Source organism: Oncorhynchus keta, chromosome 12 (assembly GCF_023373465.1).
Source record: "Oncorhynchus keta strain PuntledgeMale-10-30-2019 chromosome 12, Oket_V2, whole genome shotgun sequence".
Lineage (NCBI taxonomy): Eukaryota > Metazoa > Chordata > Actinopteri > Salmoniformes > Salmonidae > Oncorhynchus > Oncorhynchus keta.
In genome coordinates, this window is record NC_068432.1 from 1,161,360 (window position 1) to 1,167,359 (window position 6,000).

Genomic DNA, 6,000 nt, shown 5'->3' on the forward strand with positions numbered 1-6,000 from the left:
CTCTTACCAAGCCTTGTCTTCGACTGGACACACAGAGCAGTTATATATTGATGGACAAGGAAAAGAGAAAATGAAACTACTGTAAAGATGATCTCCTTCTTTTTTTTTTTTTTTTGGATTAACTTTGAACTGTAAAATAACTTTTCAACTTTCACAATATTTAATTAAAGTTCCCTCTTGTCTGTGAAACGGTTGATGTTCTTGTTGTCTTTGTGAAGCTGTTTTGTCTTGGTAGCATTTTGTTGCATTTCCCAGTGACGTGATATACTGGGGCACCAACACACTCTACAAAGTCAAAAAACGCACACACTATACAAGCTCGTTCCTGGACCCGCAACACGGTGAGATTTGAGTATCCACGATTTCATTACACACCCCCACTGTCACAGCGCCATGATAAACTCAGCCATGCCAAGCCAAAATCATATAGCATTGCGCAGGGTTTATCCCATGTTCAAGTCGTACTGGATGGGTTTGAATGCAGGGCAATGCCCGGGTATGATGTCATCAAAGCAGTGAACCTGAATGGCCCAATCAAATCAGAGTGGAGGCCTGCACATCTCTCATCTAGATCACAAATGAAAGGGTTCCTCCCCTCTGGATCAGAATCCTGCTTTAATTAGTTAATTAATTCATGTATTACAGCCTAATGGAATAGTGAATATGCCCAGCTAGTTTCCTTTAACATATTAATGATGGCTTCCTAAGTTATTAATTGATATGCGCTTTGCATGTAATTGATTCATCATTTGCATTTACGGTCCTCAGCGGGAATGAAGTGTCTTTTTTCATTGTGCACATTTCATTTGAGCCACTCGGATCTGATTAGCTTGTAAAACGCTCCGTTCTGCCGACCTCACACGGTTCCCCGGCCGTGCGGAGCATCACGGGGATCTGAATACGAGGGGGAAAAGGACCCTGAGATGGTCCTGGAACTGTGGTTTTTGGATCGTCTGTCTGTGGAGCTAGCTACCACATCAAGCACATTTCACAAGCCCTGTGATGTTCTGCGATTTTCATCACACTGCCAATTGCGTGGTCATAGACACCGAATGGAGACGCTCACATAATGGAAAGCGTTAGTGAAGTGCCAGGCGCTTCAGACGCCACGACGAGTTTGCTTTCGCAAACAATGCTCAGTGAGGAAGGCCTTCTTAATTAGACAGATGTGCCCTGCTCCGGGTTATTGATCAGCCAGGCTGCAGGCGGAGACTGTGTGTGTGTGTGTGTGTGTGTGTGTGTGTGTGTGTGTGTGTGTGTGTGTGTGTGTGTGTGTGTGTGTGTGTGTGTGTGTGTGTGTGTGTGTGTGTGTGTGTGTGTGTGTGTGTGTGTGTGTGTGTGTGTGCGCGCGCGCGCGTGCGTGTGCATGTGTGCGGAGGTGTATGGGAAGGTTATTTTCCTATTCCTAAGCCTCAAGGCCTGATCAAAGCAGAGCGATGTCTTATTGACATCAATGAGTTTAAGTCCCATGACACATGTGCTCTCTCATATTGAGTTAATTTATCACACTGAATTTAGGGACACTTGAAGTCACAATGAATATAGGAATACACACACAAACACGTTGAATCCACATCGGATGCATGCACACACTCCGTCTCTGAAGCGTAGTAGATGAGTGTGTGGCGACGGTAGTGGGGATAAGTGACAGGGCTCAAGACATCCATTAGCTAATGGATCTCTGAGAGAAGAGAAACCTCCTCTCTCTCTCTCTCTCTCTGTCTCTCTCTGTCTCCCTCCTCTCCTCCCTGCCACACATCACACCCTCACTGCACTTAACCCCACCGGGCTCATCCTCTCCCTCCCTCTCCACGTCCCTCCCCTCCCTCCTCTGTCCCCCTCCCTCTATCAGGCTGTCAGGGGTTGGATTGGGTGTGGGGGGGGGGGGTCCTGCCCTCTTCCTAATGCAGGCGTGTGATTGATAGATGACTAAGTGAAGATATAATTTAGCAATCAGGGCTGCTGAGCTATTTATCCTGGCTGACAAGGGGGCCGTTAAGCACAGAGCATGCTTGACCTGTGCCTGTGAGGAGGCTGTTGCGGGGTAATGAGAGGGAGGAGGCCTGCATATGATACACTTACCACTGCCATTCAGATGCCTACTGATGCCTCAGATCAGTAGTCTAACCATGCTTTCAGTGTGTATGACAGTTCTCTCTCTCTCTCTCTCTATCTTTCTCTTACCCCCTTTCTTTTCTTCTATTCCTCCTCTTTCTCGATGATAGTGTGGGACTATGGTTTGTGATATGCCATGACATTCAGAGGACCATAAGGATGATAGGAGCATCTGTTACTGAAGTTGTGTCCCAGAGGCTGGGAATTCACCAGTGTCAAGATAAGGGTCAAAGTTCAGAGGTCATGGTGAAATATTAATCCCCCGAGAAAATCTCCCACGACAACAGGTGTGTTTCAGTCTTCCATAGTTACCTGTCCTCTTTTTATAATAGATATAAAATACCAACATGTACAAACCTTTTAAATGTATAATGTATTTGATCCAGACATATTTATCTGGTCAGTTCACCAAAGGAAGGAAGATTCTTCAGATCTGGGATGGACTAATTACCGGAATCTGTGTCAACCCCCCCATTCAAGGAAAATGTCATTCAATGTTGCTCAGTGACCTCTCACCTTTTAGGTCAAATGTTATCCTGCAGGTCACTGTTGTCCACTGCAGCAGAACAGTTCCACTCCCAGGTAGGTCACCACGTAACACTACAGCCTTTGTGTTCTGTTGAGGGATCAGGAGTAACTAACCAAGTGTGTAGTGGTGCTGGGCCCCTAACTAGACAATTGGGTCAGGAATAATACTGAAGGACAAAGTTGTCATTGTCTAACATTGCTGGGAACTTTTTTGCTTCTCTATGGGGTTTCTTCTCTTTGTTCCTGCTTTTCTACATGCTACCACCGGCATGTTGTGTAACAAACCGTTACGCAGGATAATCCATACGCCTTGATCACTGATGCTCAACAATTGTGTTTACTGGCAGTTTATTTGCATGTTTAGACATGCAGCGCGGCAAACCTATTATTGTACTGTATACCTTGTACATCCTCACCTGCCTCCCACCCTGCCACCATCCTCCTCTATCCATAGTGTGGATCTCATTATGGAGGCAGTTTGCAGCACTGATGTTTCCGTGTCCCTGGTCTATTCATTATTCATACATCAACAGACTGAGTCTGGCCAGAGCCACAGAGATAAAGGCTGGGGAGGAAGGAGGGATGACTGGCGAAGAGGAGGGATGAGTGGAGGAGAGGAGGAAGGCAGGCAGGCCTGCTCCAACGCTGCAGTCTCTTCCTGGAGAGCAAAGCTTTCAGGTAATTCTCTGAGATCAAGAGACGCTGCACACAGGAACCCCCTGCGCCTCTCTGGGCTAAATAAATAAATAAATATTCTCTACTGATGCTCTTTTTACGGCAGACGATAAAGGAAATGGATTGAAAGACAGCCTTAGAACTGAAAACACACGGTCCCGGTGGGGATGGAGAATGGAAGGGGAGAGAAGAAGGTTTGGGAGAGGGGGGGTAAGAGGGAGAGAGAGAGAGAGAGAGGGGGGTAGAGGGGGAGAAGAAGGGTTGGGAAAGAGAGAGGGGGGTAGAGGGGGAGAGAGAGGGGGTAAGAGGGAGAGAGAGAGAGAGAGAGAGAGAGAGAGAGTGGGGGTAGAGGGAGAGAGAGGAGAGAGAGAGCGAGAGAGAGAGAGAGAGAGAGAGAGAGAGAGAGAGAGAGAGAGAGAGAGAGAGAGAGAGAGAAAACGTTTGGGAGGGGAAAAAGGGGAAAGGAGAGTGGGAGGAGGGAGAGGAAGAAAGTCCTTGCAGCTGGTGAAGAGGAGAGGGGCTAGATGATACTGGAGATCTGAGAGTGTTGGTGGGAGGGGTACGTGAGAGACAAAAGGGGCACAGGTGGAGGTGATATGTCACACCACCACCAACACCCCCCAAAAAAAGAAGTGTGGGTGGTTGATTTAACCTCTCGTCACTCCTACTATTTTAGCCTCCGGGTTTTGAGCAGGTGAAAGACATCAGCATACTGTATGATGCCTAGGTCTAAAATATAGACGTGAAGACAACGTCGTCACAAATCTAGGAACAGCTCCATGGCTAACTACTAGCGTCACTGCTAAAGGAATCTCTTGAGAAGAGTTATGGAATATTAGAATCACGTTTTTCCCCCCCAAAACGTTATATCCATCACTTTTTTACATTTCATTAGAAATGTTCTACGAATAGATTTTTAGATGTATATGATTTTACTTCGTCTTTTTTTTGCTAAACGCTGTATGTCCAATCTTTAGCATGAATGGAATATTATTCTGTATATTTGACTGTGATATGTGGTTGTCTCACCTAGCTATGTTAATAAGTTGAATGCACTTGATGTAAGTCGCTCTTGATAAGAGCATCTGCTAAATCTTCCCATGACATAGACTGACCAGGGAATCCAGGCGAAAGCTATGATCCCTTATTGATGCCACTTGTTAAATCCACTTCAATAAGTGTAGATGAAGGGAAGGAGACCGGTTAAAGAAGGACTTGTTCTTAAGAATTTGTTCTTAACTGACTTGCCTAGTTAAATGAAGGTTAAATAAAATAAATATTTACATAAGTATTCACTATTCAGACCCTTTGCTATGAGACTCAGGTGCCTCCTGTTTCCATTGATCATCCTTGAGGTGTTTTTACAACTTGATTGGAGTCCACCTGTGGTAAATTCAATTGATTGGACATGATTTGGAAAGGCACACACCTGTCTATATAAGGTCCCACAGTTGACAGTGCATGTCAGAGCAAAAACCAATCCATGAGGTAGAAGAAATTGTCTGTCAAGCTCAGAGACAGGATTGTGTCCAGGCAGATCTGGGGAAGGGTACCAAAAAATGTCTGCAGCATTGAAGGTCCCCAAGAACACAGTGGCCTCAATCATTCTTAAATGGAATAAGTTTGGAACCATCAAGACTTTTCCTAGAGCTGTCCGCCTGGCCAAACTGAGCAATTTGGGGAGAAGGGCCTTGGTCAGGGAGGTGACCAAGAATCCAATAGTCACTCTGAGATGGGAGAACCTTCCAGAAGGACATCTTTGCAGCACTCCACCAATTAGGCCTTTATGGTAGAGTGGCCAGACGGAAGCCACTCCTCAGTAAAAGGCACATGACAGCCCATTTGGAGTTTGCCAAAAGGCACCTAAAGACTCTCAGACCATGAGAAACAAGATTCTCTGGTCTGATGAAACCAAGATTGAACTCTTTGGCCTGAATGCCCAGTGTCATGTCTGGAGGAACCCTGGCACCATCCCTACTGTGAAGCATGGTGGTAGCAGCATCGTGCTGTGGGAAAGTTTTTCAGTGGCAGGGACTGGGAGACTAGTCAGGGTTTAGGGAAAGATGAACTGTGAAAAGTACAGCGAAAACCTGCTCCAGAGCTCTCAGGACCTCCTTCCAACGGGACAACGACCCTAAGCACACAGCCAAGACAATGCGGGACAAGTCTCTGAATGTCTTTGAGTGGCCCAGCCAGAGCCCGGACTTGAACACGATCGAACATCTCTTGGAGAGACCTTAAAATATAGCTGTGCAGCGACGCTCCCTATCTAACCTGGCAGAGCTTGAGAGGATCTGCAGAGAAGAATAGGAGAAACTACCCAAATGCAGGTGTGCCAAGCTTGTAGCATCTTACTCAAGAAGACTCAAGGCTGTAATCGCAGTCAAAGGTGCTTCAACAAAGTACTGAGTAAAGGGTCTGAATACTTACATCAATGTGATATTTCAGTTTTTATTTTCAATACATTTGCAAACATGTCTAAAAACTTGTTTTTGCTTTGTCATTATGTGGTATTGTGATGTCATTATGTGGTATTGTGATGTCATTATGGGGTATTGTGATGTCATTATGGGGTATTGTGTGTCGATTGATGAGGGGAAAAGAACAATTCAATCCATCTGGATTGTGCAATCCGTGTCCTCAGAGCACGTGCAGACCAGCATATTCAATCTCTCCCTATCC